Source organism: Pleurodeles waltl, chromosome 10 (genome assembly GCF_031143425.1).
Source record: "Pleurodeles waltl isolate 20211129_DDA chromosome 10, aPleWal1.hap1.20221129, whole genome shotgun sequence".
NCBI classification, from domain to species: domain Eukaryota; kingdom Metazoa; phylum Chordata; class Amphibia; order Caudata; family Salamandridae; genus Pleurodeles; species Pleurodeles waltl.
The window spans coordinates 802,706,754-802,721,119 of record NC_090449.1 but is presented as its reverse complement, the minus strand read 5'-3'; the positions used below and the strand labels follow the sequence as shown (position 1 = coordinate 802,721,119).

The 14,366-nt window shown below is 43.8% G+C and overlaps 1 protein-coding gene across 2 annotated transcripts in view; it reads right to left on the bottom strand.

Moving 5' to 3' along the window:
• Window positions 1–14,366, bottom strand: part of CDCA7L (cell division cycle associated 7 like) — a 143,356-nt gene that overhangs the window by 2,206 nt on the left and 126,784 nt on the right. The gene's annotated exons all lie outside the window — the stretch shown is intronic.

Here is a 14,366-nt window from a genome sequence, read left to right as displayed (position 1 = left end):
TCAATAAGAAAATGGATTATTAGTTGGGGAAGTTGTCAGTTCTACCCAAGTAATAAGTCCCTATAAGAAAGTGTGCTATTGGTTGATGGGGTGGAAGCCCCACTCAGGCAACAACCACAATCCTAGTAAGAGTGAACCACAAAAGTCACTACACCAGCCTGAGCTTAACCCACTGGTAACTTAGTGCAAAAGCAGTTAGGCTTAACTTTTAGGCAGTGTGTAAAGTATTTATGCTGCACACAAACAGCAATAAAGTAAAAACACAACAAAAGAAAAATCCCAAACCCACTTAGAAAAATAGGACAAATGTTAATAAACGAAATGATACCAAAACAAATTAAATCCAATTAGTACAGCACCTAAAAAGATCGAAGTACCAACCACTGGTATCTATTTGCCCAAGACCAAGGCAAAGTCAAAAGTTACCACCAACTGCATTTGAGGGCTAATTGGATGCAAGGGCTAGATTGGCCCTGGTCCTAGCTTGCCTCCAGACTTATCAGAATAAAAGTCCATGAGAAAGTAAAGTTCAGTGGGGCAAGGCAGCAGGCTGTGTCCAATGAAGAATCATTGGGGGCGCTCAACTAAGCCATGGCGACAAAAAAGCTCAATGCAGGAAAACTGACTTCCAGGACAAGGAGGTTGTCATCATCAATGAGGCGCTGGTCACCATCGTGCCCGGTGAAGATTTTTTGCAATTAGTTTTTTTACGTGAAGAACGTAGCTGGAGCTACTGCAAAGTCAGGCTGATCTTCGATGCACCTTGGGTGGATCGGCTGGTTTGTAGGTGCTGGTTTTCTGTCACTTTCTGGTGAAATTTTCCAAATGTTTGAGTTAAGCAGGCACAACATCATTAACATGACTTACAAGGGTCAAGGCCTTCGGGTGGGGGGAGATATTGTTGGGGTGTAGGACTCATTCCCTATGCTACTCCCACCTCTGGTTCTGGAAAGGCTCAAAGAAGTCTGAGGTGACAAAAGACTAATGTCAGGCTCCTCCTGTGTGCTGGAGCTAGCCCTCCAAAGTTTAAAGAGAGATAGGCTCCGCACTAACTATTCTGGCAGAATGACATCCTGCTAATAGCTAGTCCCTTTTTGTCACACTTTGAGAGAAATACTAAAGGCCGAACAACAGAGCCATGTGACCCAGAATACTGGCAAAAGGCACACATGGTTAGGATGTAAAATCCCCTTTCGGAGTGTGTCATTTTCAGAATTGTGACTAAAAACTTGGCTTTGCTGTTAAAGAGGATTTTAAATTACAATTCAATGTAATCTAAACAGGTGATTTATACCTGCCAATCGATTGCCTCATTACATTTAATCAAATCTAACAAACTAATGTAGGTCTACAGGAGAGGATGGGCTTACAGTAGTCAAAAAAATATTTAGGATGTTTTCGCAGCCAGGAATTGTAATAAAAAAAATAAATAAATTAAAAAAAAAAAAAAAAAAAAAAAAAAAAAAACAACCTTAACCCCATATGCCCTACTTTCTAAATAAAAGACAACCTGTCCTTTGGACATTTTGAGCTTACTTTATGGGTATCATATGTATTAGAAATTAAGGTTTAGGCCTTGCAAAGGGTTTATTTTGCCAGGTTGACCTGGCAGTTATTAAACTGCATGCAGGCTCCAATGGAAGGCCTGAGACCGGTTTTAAAGTGCAACTTTAGGTGGTGGAACAAGGACTGTTGAAAGCCCACTAGTGGCATTTAATCTACAGGCTCTGGATACATATAGTACCATAAACTAGGGACTTGTAAGAAAATGAAATGTGACTACCAGATGTATGCCAGTTTTACTATGTTTCAGGGAGAGACACAAGCACTTTAGTACTGGTTAACAGAGGTAAATTTCACAGAGCCAATTTCAAAGTGGAAATGACACTAAAACTACTAAAATCCATTAGAGGGGCCAGAGATAAGAATTTCCTTGAAATTTTACGACAAAAAGCACCAAGAACAGATAAAAGCCACTTCAGAACTAACCATTTGCGGTTGGCCAGAACAGAGGTGCATTTTCAGGCAGACTGCAATAAAGTGGAGGTCGCACATCCACTAAGCGGGTCATCCCTGTAAATGTTTTTTAATATTGTAGTGGTCTTTTTTTTTTTTTTTTACAGAAATCTGAATCTCCTCCTGCAGGAAATTGTTGGAAGTTGTACCCAACAGTCTTGTCTAATCCATAACTGCATGATGAGGTCCTGCTGTAGTCATTGGTTTTAATGGGAAAAGCCCCAGCCGGGAATCGTCACTCTTCGTGGCTCAAAATCATTCTTGTCAGGTGGATACTTTCACACGTTTGCCAGATCAACATTTCTACAATCGGACTTCTGGAGCTCAAAATCTTCCAGTGGGGCAAGCCTGAAGCTGCTCCTAACAGTCTTTCCAAAATAAGACATCTTTGCAGGAAGGTCGTGCTGAAGCTCTGGTGGGCTTGAGGTTAAATAAAGCAGGATTTTAAATTAGGATTCCCAAGACCAAAATTTGAAGGGTTTATTTCCAATTTGGAATTACACGTATAATCTGTAGGCAATCCCCGTCTTATTCTATGGGAGAGATAGGCCTTGCAGAGGTAAAAAAAAAACAATTTTAAAGTTTTTCACTATCAGGACATGTAAAACTTAAACGTACATGTCCTTCTTTCTGAATACATGCACCCTGCCCTCTGGCCTGTCCAGCCTGTATTAAAAAGAAAGGTTTGGGCCTGGCAAGAGGTTCACTTTGCCAGGTCGATATGACAAGTTAAAACTGTACACAGCCTCTGCAATGGCAGGCCTGAGACATGGTTAAAGGGCTACTTAAATGGGTGGTACAATCAGTGCTGCAGGCCCAGTAGTAGCATTTAATTTACAGGCCCTTGGCACATGTAGTGCCACTTTACTAGGGACTTGTAAGTAAATGAAATATGCCAATTAGGGATAATCCAGTATTAACATGTTTAGAGGAGAGAACACACACTTTAGCACTGGCTAGCAATGGGAAAGCGCTCAGAGTCCTAAAGTTAACAAAAACAAACTGCAAAACATCTGGGGATGACCCTGCAGAAAGGGCCATTTCCAATAATTGGGTTTTTAATAAACATTTAAAAAGGGTGATTTAACCATCACTGTATCTTATGCCCAACAAAAGATACCAGATGAACAGATTTGTTTGTTCGTTTTTATTTCAAAGAACCCAGCTACATCCCAGTCAGTGAAAATAGCTCTTGGAGGCTGGTCAATGTAGAGTCACGCAAACATTGAATTCTTATATGTTTCACTTTTTAACATTAGAAACCCTGTCCTTTGGACTACAAAGCCAACTTAGGAGTAACTTAATAGTTAATGGTAGGGTTTCCCTCCAGTCAAATGTTTTGACAAACCTGCCTGCAGGTTTAAAAGCTGCAGGAGTCAGACTACACATGTAGACCTAAAGCAATGTTTTCCTTGACAGCCTGGTGAATGGCACAAATCTGTGCTGCATCTGACAATTCACTTTTTTTGGCACTGGTGTATTTTCTTACACCATACACTATGGACTTACTGGAAAGTTAAATAAGTCAGATAGGGATGACGCATAAAACATTACCATGTTTTAGTAATCATAGTGCATACACTGGGGACTGGACAGCAAAATCCAAATGTTCAGAGTTATATAAAAAAATAAAAAAAACTAGCTGCATCGGTTAACAAAATAATTGTGTGACAACATAAAAAAAGAGGCACTTTCTCAGAATGATAAGAAGTTAACAAAATCATAGCCTTGAATACAGGAAGTGTTAGCCCATATGGTTTCATTAAACAGTTATCTACAAATATATCAAATGCATAAATAAGTGTACTGGTATATAAAAGGTCACAATAGTCCATAGAAGTTGTCAATATTCCATGACTAATGTTTACATGCACTGGATTCAATCTGGTTTACTATAAATACAATCCATTGGATAACTAATAGAATTTTAAATTATAAAAAATCTGTGAAGATAAAATCATAATTGACTTGCAGTTTGCTAGAAATCATTGTAGGTTTAAAGTCAACAGCGCAAGAGTCTAAGTCCATGAATTATAAGAAACACATTAAAAGCTGCAAGCAACTACCATCCAAGAAGGTTCTGCACCTATCTACTAAATGTAGATTTCAGTAATTTCCTGCTACTGATGTCTAACCTTTGGGAGATGAACAAGTTACCTTCAGTAACACCTTATCTGGTACAGACTATCCGCAGATCCCTTACCTTAAAATTCTCCCTAGGCATCAGACTGGCTTCGGTGGTGGCGTGGTTTGGCTCTGCGTGGTATCATCCGTAGTAGAAGTGATGTGTGTGGTACTTATATATAACCCAGTGCGCCAACGTCAGTTTCTTTTCTTGACTTTCCTCACCAGGAGCCAGAGCCACAAAGAACACGGACGACTGATGTGGGAAAATAGGGCCCTGGAAGGGGACACACCCTCAACCCTAGAAATCTTGTTTGCACAGTGGGGAGGATGGGTGGATCCATAAGGAATCTGCAGCTAGACAGAGTTTCTATCAGATAAGGTGTTACCAAAGATAAGTAACTTGTTCATCTAATAGAGATTTCTAACAATAGATTCCTTACCTTAGACTAGATACCCAAGCAATATCTTCCCAGAGGTGGGTGCAGAACCGAACGGGTAAAGGACCCCCTCCCCAACGGACTGGACTATCCAGGCAGTAGTGCTTGGTGAAAGTGTGCAGAGAAACCTACGTGGCTGCTTGGCAGATGTCCAGGCCCGGAATTCCATGTGCTAACATAGTGGTCGCAGTCTTAGCTCTGGTTTAACCGGTTCTGTGTCGAGGACGTAATGGTTACGTCCTGCGGCACAGTGCTGCTGTGCCCAGGACGTAACCATTACGTCCTGGGAACCCAGCCCAGAGGGAGCACTAGCGCTCCCTCTGTGGGGTTCCCCTCCACCCCCTCCCCCCCCAAAGTCAGGGATGGAAGGGGAAGCCCTTCCCCTTCCACCCCCCTGTGACGTCAGCGCGCAAGCGGATTGTCACAATGCCTCTTCCTTCGCGCTGGAAGCTTAGCTTCCAGCGCGATGATCGGAAGAGAAATGAAAAGCATTTCTTTTCCGATCACGTGGAGGAGGCAGAGAGGCTTCAAAGGGAAGGAAATGTATTTCCTTCCCTTTGAAGTCTCTCTCTGCGTTTTGGCAGCCGGATTGTAAAGCAATCTGGCTGTCAAAACGCCCACTAGACACCAGGGATGCCTTTTGAAAAATGAAACTGGCATAAAGTGAGCAACCCCTTGGGCAAGGCTCGCTCCCGGGGGGGGGGGGAATTTTTTTTAAGGCCTTTTCTGCCCCCCCCGGGGGCAGAAACCTCTATGCACCAGGGATCTTTTTTTTTTGTTTTGTTTCGTTTTTGTTTTTTGAGGTGGGGAGCGACCCCTTAGGCAAGGGTCGCTCCCCTAGGGGGCAAATTATATTTAGGCCATTTCTGCCCCCCTTGGGGGCAGATTGGCCTATTTTTATGAGGCCAATCTGCCCCCAAGGGGGGCAGAAACCGCTAGACACCAGGGAGTTTTTGTTTGTTTGTTTTTCACGTAAGGGGAGCGACCCCTTAGGCAAGGGTCGTTCGCCTGCGGGGCAAATTTATTTTAGGCAATTTCTGCCCCCCATGGGGGCAAATCAGCCTATTTTAATTAGGCCGATCTGCCCCCACGGGGAGCAGAAACCACTAGGCACCGAGGATTTGTTTTGTTGTTGTTGTTTTACAGATGGAGTGTCCCCTTAGGCAAGGGTCGCTCCCCTGGAGGGGCAAATTGTATTTAGGCCATTTCTGCCCGCTTTGGGGGCAGATCGGGCGATTTTGAAACCACTAGGCACCAGGGATCTTTTTTTTGCGCCGTCACACAATGGGAGCGACCTTGTAGGCAAGGGTTGCTCCCCAGGGGGGGGGGGAAATTTTAGGCCATTTCTGCCCCCCCCCTGGGGCCGGCTGAGCTAGAGGCCAAAATCCACAGGTAGGCACTGTTTTCTATGAAAAAATGTGATGTGTCCACATTGTGTTTTGAGCCATTTCATTTCGCGGGTGCTAGGCCTACCCACACAAGTAAGGGATCGTTTTTATCAGGAGACTTGGGGGAATGCTGGGTGGAAGCAAATTTGTGGCTCCTCTCAGATTCCAGAACTTTCTGTCACCGAAATGTGAGGAAAACGTGTTTTTTTTTTTTAGCCAAATTGAGGTTTGCAAAGGATTCTGGGTAACAGAACCTGGTCAGAGCCCCACAAGTCACCCCACCTTGGATTCCCCTGGGTTTCTATTTTTCAAAAATGCGCTGGTTTGCTAGGTTTCCCCAGGTGCCGGCTGAGCTAGAGGCCAAAATCCACAGGTAGGCACTGTTTTCTATGAAAAAATGTGATGTGTCCACGTTGTGTTTTGGGCCATTTCCTGTTGCGGGCACTAGGCCTACCCACACAAGTGAGGTATCATTTTTATCGGGAGACTTGGGGGAACGCTGGGTGGAAGGAAATTTGGGGCTCCTCTCTGACTCCAGGACTTTCTGTCACCAAAATTTGTTTTTTTAGCCAAATTTTGAGGTTTGCAAAGGATTCTGGGTAACAGAACCTGGTCAGAGCCCTACAAGTCACCCCATCTTGGATTCCCCTAGGTCTCTAGTTTTAAAAAATGCACAGGTTTGGTAGGTTTTCCCTAGGTGCCGGCTAAGCTAGAGGCCAAAATCTATAGGTAGGCACTTTGCAAAAAACACCTCTGTTTTCTTTAAAAAAATCTGAAGTGTCCACGTTACGTTTTGGGGCGTTTCCTGTCACGGGCGCTAGGCCTACCCACACAAGTGAGGTATCATTTTTATCGGGAGACTTGGGGGAACATATATTAGCAAAACAAGTGTTATTGCCCCTTGTCTTTCTCTACATTTTTTCCTTCCAAATATAAGAGAGTGTGTAAAAAAGACATCTATTTGAGAAATGCCCTGTAATTCACATGCTAGTATGGTCACCCCGGAATTCAGAGATGTGCAAATAACCACTGCTCCTTAACACCTTATCTTGTGCCCATTTTGGAAATACAAAGGTTTTCTTAATAGCTATTTTGCACTCTTTATATTTCAGCAAATGAATTGCAGTATACCCGGTATAGAATGAAAACGCACTGCAGGGTGCAGCTCATTTATTGGCTCTGGGTACCTAGGGTTCTTGATGAACCTACAAGCCCTATATATCCCCGCAACCAGAGGAGTCCAGCAGACGTAACGGTATATTGCTTTCGAAAATCTGACATTGCAGGAAAAAGTTAGAGTAAAACGTAGAGAAAAATTGATGTTTTTTTCACCTCAATTTCAATATTTTTCTTTTTCAGTTGTTATTTTCTGTAGGAAACCCTTGTAGGATCTACACAAATTACCCCTTGCTGAATTCAGAATTTTGTCTACTTTTCAGAAATGTTGCGGTTTCTGGGATCCATCATTGGTTTCATGCCCATTTCTGTCACTGACTGGAAGGAGGCTGAAAGCACAAAAAAAATCGTAAAAACGGGGTATGTCCCAGTAAAATGCCAAAATTGTGTTGAAATGAAAATGTCACTTACCCAGTGTACATCTGTTCGTGGCATTAGTCGCTGCAGATTCACATGTTGAGCACAGTCCGCTGCCTGGTGTTGGGCTCGGAGTATTACAAGTTGTTTTTCTTCGAAGAAGTCTTTTTTTGGTCACGGGACCGAAGGACTCCTCCCTCTTCGGTCCATTGCGCATGGGCGTCGACTCCATCTTAGATTGTTTTCCCCGCAGAGGGTGAGGCTGGAGTTGTTTGCTATAAATAGTGCCCATGCAATGGAGTGAATACGTATGTACATAAAAAGTTTATAATAATTATTTACTAATGTACAAATGTTTAAGATTTAAGATTTACTTCTAAACGGCTACAGGCTTCCCGGGGAGGCGGGAGGGCACATGTGAATCTGCAGCGACTAATGCCACGAACAGATGTACACTGGGTAAGTGACATTTTCAGTTCGATGGCATATGTTGCTGCAGATACACATGTTGAGCATAGACTATAAAGCAGTTAACCTCCCCTAAAAGCGGTGGTTTAGCCTGTAGGAGTTGAAGTAGTTTGGAATAATGTTCTTAGTACAGCTTGGCCCACTGTAGCTTGTTGTGCATTTAGTACATCTACACAGTAGTGTTTAGTAAATGTATGAGGCGTAGACCAGGTTGCAGCCTTACATATTTCGCTCATAGGAATGTTTCCTAGAAAAGCCATTGTAGCACCTTTCTTTCTGGTTGAGTGTGCCTTTGGTGTAATAGGCAATTCTCTCTTGGCTTTAAGATAGCATGTTTGAATACATCGGACTATCCATCTAGCAATGCCTTGTTTAGAGATTGGATTTCCTATGTGTGGTTTTTGAAAAGCTATGAACAGTCGTTTTGTTTTCCTGATTAACTTTGTTCTGTCAATGTAGTACATTAGTGCTCTTTTGATGTCTAATGTATGTAGTGCCCTTTCAGCCACGGAATATGGCTGTGGGAAGAACACTGGTAATTCTACTGTTTGATTTAAATGGAATGGTGAGATTACTTTTGGTAGAAATTTTGGATTTGTTCTTAGAACTATTTTATTTTTGTGTATTTGAATAAATGGTTCTTGTATGGTAAATGCCTGTATTTCACTTACTCTTCTGAGGGATGTGATTGCAATGAGAAATGCGACTTTCCACGTTAAATATTGCATTTCACAGGAATGCATGGGTTCAAAAGGTGGACCCATGAGTCTTGTTAAGACGATGTTAAGGTTCCATGAAGGAACTGGTGGTGTTCTTGGTGGTATAATTCTTTTTAGTCCTTCCATGAATGCTTTAATAACTGGTATTCTAAATAGAGACGATGAATGAGTAGTTTGTAGGTAAGCAGATATTGCTGCGAGGTGTATTTTTATAGATGAAAAAGCGAGGGTTGCTTTTTGCAAATGTAGTAAGTATCCCACTATGTCCTTTGTAGAGGCATGCAATGGTTGGATTTGATTGGTATGGCAGTAGCAAACAAATCTTTTCCACTTAGATGCATAGCAGTGTCTAGTTGAAGCTTTTCTAGCTTGTTTTATGACCTCCATACATTCTTGTGTGAGGTCTAAGTGTCCGAATTCTAGGATTTCAGGAGCCAAATTGCTAGATTCAATGATGCCGGGTTTGGATGCCTGATCTGTTGTTTGTGTTGTGTTAACAGATCTGGTCTGTTGGGTAGTTTGACATGCGGTACTAGTGAAAGGTCTAGTAGAGTTGTATACCAAGGTTGTCTTGCCCATGTGGGTGCTATCAGTATGAGTTTGAGTTGGTTTTGACTCAATTTGTTTACTAGATATGGAAGGAGAGGGAGAGGGGGAAAAGCGTATGCAAATATCCCTGACCAACTCATCCATAGAGCATTGCCTTGTGATTCGCGGTGTGGGTACCTGGATGCGAAGTTTTGGCATTTTGCGTTTTCTTTTGTTGCGAACAAATCTATCTGGGGTGTTCCCCAAATTTGAAAGTAATTGTTCAGAACTTGGGGGTGAATTTCCCATTCGTGGACTTGTTGGTGATCTCGCGAAAGGTTGTCTGCTAGTTGGTTTTGGATCCCTGGAATAAATTGTGCTATTAGGCGAATGTGGTTGTGAATCGCCCACTGCCATATTTTTTGTGTTAGGAGACACAATTGTGTTGAGTGTGTTCCTCCTTGTTTGTTTAAATAATACATTGTTGTCATGTTGTCTGTTTTGACAAGAATGTATTTGTGTGTTATTATGGGTTGAAAGGCTTTTAACGCTAGAAATACTGCTAACAGTTCTAGGTAATTTATATGAAATTTTGTTTGGTGTACGTCCCATTGTCCTTGAATGCTGTGGTGATTGAGGTGTGCTCCCCACCCTGTCATGGAAGCATCTGTTATAACGTATTGAGGCGCTGGGTCCTGAAATGTCCGCCCTTTGTTTAAATTGTTGCTGTTCCACCATAGAAGCGAGAGGTATGTTTGGCGGTCTACCAACACCAGATCTAGAAGTTGACCCTGTGCTTGTGACCATTGTGATGCTAGGCACTGTTGTAAGGGTCGCATGTGTAGTCTTGCGTTTGGGACAATGGCTATGCATGATGACATCATGCCTAGAAGTTTTAGCACAAATTTTGCTTGTATCTTTTGGTTTGGAAACATAGCACTTATTACCTTGTGGAATGTTTGAACTCTTTGTGGACTTGGAGTGGCAATTCCTTTTGATGTGTTGATGGTTGACCCTAGATATTGTTGTGTCTGACACGGTTCGAGGTGTGACTTTGTATAGTTGATGGAGAAACCCAGTTTGTGAAGGGTTTGTATGACATATGTGGTGTTGTTTGTGCACTTTCTTACTGTGTTGGTCTTGATTAGCCAATCGTCTAGGTAAGGAAACACATGTATTTGTTGTCTCCTGATATGTGCTGCTACTACTGCTAGACATTTTGTGAATACTCTTGGTGCAGTTGTTATTCCGAATGGCAACACCTTGAATTGGTAATGTATTCCTTTGAATACGAACCTTAGGTACTTTCTGTGAGAAGGATGTATCGGTATATGAAAGTACGCATCTTTTAGGTCTAATGTGGTCATGTAATCTTGCTGTTTGAGCAGTGGAATGATGTCTTGTAGTGTGACCATGTGAAAGTGGTCCGATATGATGTAGGTATTTAGTGTCCTGAGATCTAATATTGGTCTTAATGTTTTGTCTTTTTTTGGAATTAGAAAGTACAGGGAGTAAACTCCTGTGTTTTTTTGTTGTACTGGTACTAATTCTATTGCATCCTTTTGCAGTAGTGCTTGAACTTCTAGTCCTAAAAGTTCTAAATGTTGTAGTGACATTTTGCGTGTTTTTGGAGGGATGTTTGGTGGGAATTTGTGGAATTCTATGCAATAGCCATGTTGGATTATTGCTAGTACCCAATTGTCTGTTGTAATCTGCTGCCAAGATTGGTAGAATTGGCTTAGTCTTCCCCCCACTGGTGTTGAGTGAAGGGGTTGTGTGACTTGAAAGTCACTGTTTAGGTGGAGGTGTTTTTGGAGTTTGGAATTTTCCCCTACTCCTTGGGAATTGACCCCCTCTATATCCCCTGAAACCTCCCCTTTGGAATGAACCCTGATAGGGTGTGGTTCTTGTTTGTTGGCTGGTGGAGTCTGTGGGTTGGGCACGAAACCCCCCTCTAAATGGAGTTTTTCTAAAAGAGCCTCTGCTCTGCGGGGAGTAGAGTGCGCCCATGGCTTTGGCCGTGTCTGTGTCCTTTTTAAAGTTTTTCAATGGCTGTGTCCACTTCAAGGCCAAAAAGTTGTTTTTCGTTGAAGGGCATATTAAGGACAGCCTGCTGGATTTCAGGTTTGAACCCTGAAGTGCGGAGCCATGCGTGTCTCCTTATGGTGACAGCAGTGTTGACTGTTCTTGCTGCAGTATCGGCTGCGTCCATTGAAGAGCGGATTTGATTGTTCGAGATCGTTTGTCCCTCTTCAACTATTTGCTGCGCCCTTTTTTGGTATTCCCGGGGAAGATGGTCTATGAGAAGTTGCATCTCATCCCAGTGTTCGCGGTCATATCGGGCTAGCAGCGCTTGAGAATTTGCGATGCGCCATTGGTTGGCTGCCTGTGATGCGACTCTTTTTCCTGCCGCATCAAATTTTCGGCTTTCTTTGTCCGGAGGTGGGGCGTCGCCAGATGTATGGGAATTTGCTCTTTTGCGAGCTGCCCCTACTACTACGGAGTCAGGTGGTAACTGCGAAGTAATAAACACTGGGTCTGTGGGTGGTGGTTTATATTTCTTATCCACCCTTGGGGTGATGGCTCTTGATTTTACGGGCTCTTCAAAAATTTGTTTTGCGTGCCGTAACATCCCTGGTAGCATTGGGAGACATTGATATTGGCTATGTGTAGCCGAGAGGGTGTTAAATAAAAAATCATCCTCTATAGGATCGGAATGCAGTTGGACATTGTGGAATTCTGCTGCCCTAGCCACCAGTTGAGAGTATGAGGTACTGTCCTCTGGCGGTGACGGCTTTGTGGGGTATGAATCGGGATCATTGTCCGGCACTGGGGTGTCGTATAAGTCCCAAGCGTCTTGATCCTGATTATCTTGACTTATAGTAGTTTGCGCTGGTGAGTGCATTTGTGGCGGAGTTTGTGCCGGCGATGCCTGTTGTGGTGGAGAGGGCGGAGGCGTGACTTTAACCACTTTGGCTTGTGGTTGTGCGTCATCCTTGAGAAATCCGATCCTTCTTTTTCTCATTATTGGGGGAAGGGTTGATATCTTCCCTGTGTCTTGTTGGATGTACAGTCTCTTTTGTGTGTAGTCTGATTCTACACTTTGGAGCTCTTGTCCAAATCTGTGCATCTGGCCACTTATTCCTTGTTCCTCTGTGTAGGAAGGAGGTGTGGAACTTTTCGGCGCCGAGAGAGAATCTTTTTTCGGCTTTGGTACCGACTGAATTTTTGTGGCTTTCGGCAGTGTGTCTCGGTGCCGATGTTTTTCGGTGCCGGCATCTTGTTTTTGCTTCTCGGAGCCGCTATCTCGGCACCGAGGTTGCTCCATGGCGGTCCCTCGACCGGAGTCGGGTGTCTTCGCTATGGGCGTGCCCTTTTTCGGCACCTTAGACGGGTCGCCGGTTTTATGGGTCGAGCCATGGCCTGTTGGCAGTGGCGTCCCCTGGGCTTTTGTTTTTTCGATGGTCTTTATTTTCGACGTCTTACTCACTGTTTGTTGTTGTTGTTCGACGTCGGAGTCTCTGGATTCTGAGTCCAGAACCGAGAATGTTTCCTCTTAGTCGTCGAAACGTTGTTTTGTCGGCGTGGACGCCATTTGTAGACGCCTGGCTCTTCGGTCCCGGAGTGTTTTTCTGGACCGGAAGGCTCGACAGGCCTCACAGGTATCCTCCTTGTGCTCGGGGGACAAGCACAAGTTACAGACCAAGTGCTGATCTGTATAAGGATACTTACTGTGACATTTTGGGCAGAAACGGAACGGGGTCCGTTCCATCGGCTTCGGCGTCACACGCGGTCGGGCCGACCAGGCCCCGATGGGGGATCGAAGCTACCCCAAAGTCTTCCGATGATCGGTGTCGATGTACCTAACTATCCCGATACTGAACGGAACAATACCGACGCTTTCTTCCGAGATTCTGACTAACTTTCCGAACCGAAACACGGAGCGAAAAGGAACACGTCCGAACCCGACAGCGGAAAAAAACAATCTAAGATGGAGTCGACGCCCATGCGCAATGGAGCCGAAGAGGGAGGAGTCCTTCGGTCCCGTGACCAAAAAAGACTTCTTCGAAGAAAAAAAACTTGTAATACTCCGAGCCCAACACCAGGCAGCGGACTGTGCTCAACATGTGTATCTGCAGCAACATATGCCATCGAACAATTGGGTTTTCTGATTCAAGTCTGCCTGTTCCTGAAAGCTGGGAAGCTGGTGATTTTATCACCGCAAACCCTTTGTTGATGCCATTTTCAGGGAAAAAAAACCACAAGCCTTCTTCTGCAGCCCCTTTTTCCAATTTTTTTTTTTTTTAAAAACGAAATTTTCACTGTAGTTTGGCTAATTTCTTGGCCTCCTTCTGGGGAACCCACAAAGTGTGGGTACCCTCTAATTTGGCGTGGGTAGCTTATGTGAACAAAAAGTTATGAGGGCCTAAGCACGAACTGCCCCAAATAGCCAAAAGAAGGCTCGGCACAGGAGGGGGAAAAGGCCTGGCAGCGCAGGGGTTAATGAGCAAGCAAACCCTGAGAGGGGGGTCACTTCTTGGTCAGTGCGTAGCAGGTTTTATTCCTGTGCGAGATCCACTGGGAAATGGTCAGTTTCTGCAAAGCCTTCCCCTTCTTGGCTCCATCTCTGCACAAAGAGGGTCATCATCCACTTGAAACGTTTGTGCGGTCAAGGAAGAATGACAATGCTCTTTTTGGGTGCAGTCATTCCTACTTCTTAGAGGAATGCTACGTAGCAAAAAAAGGTAGGCAAGGTGGTGGACTGGCTTACATGAAAGGGAGTGACAGCTTTCAGCAGAAAGGAAGTTTCAGTGCAAAAAAACAGGTTGTCTGAAGATGGTGAGGTATGGAGGCTTAGATAAAGCCTGGAGCTTGGTGACCCTCTGGGCAGATGTTATCACCACTAGGAAGGTCTGTTTATTGGCAAGGAGCTTGGGAGAAAAGTTGTGAGAAGGTTCAAAGGGAGCACATATCAGATATATGAATACGAGATGGAGGTTCAACTGTGCCATGATAATGGATAAAGGTGGAAACATATGTTGAAGACCTTTCAAAAATGTATTTACAACAGGGGATTTAAACAGGGATGATTGATCTGGAAACCACAGAAAGGGTGAGATGAAAGAAAGATAGCTCTTTATGGTGCCCAA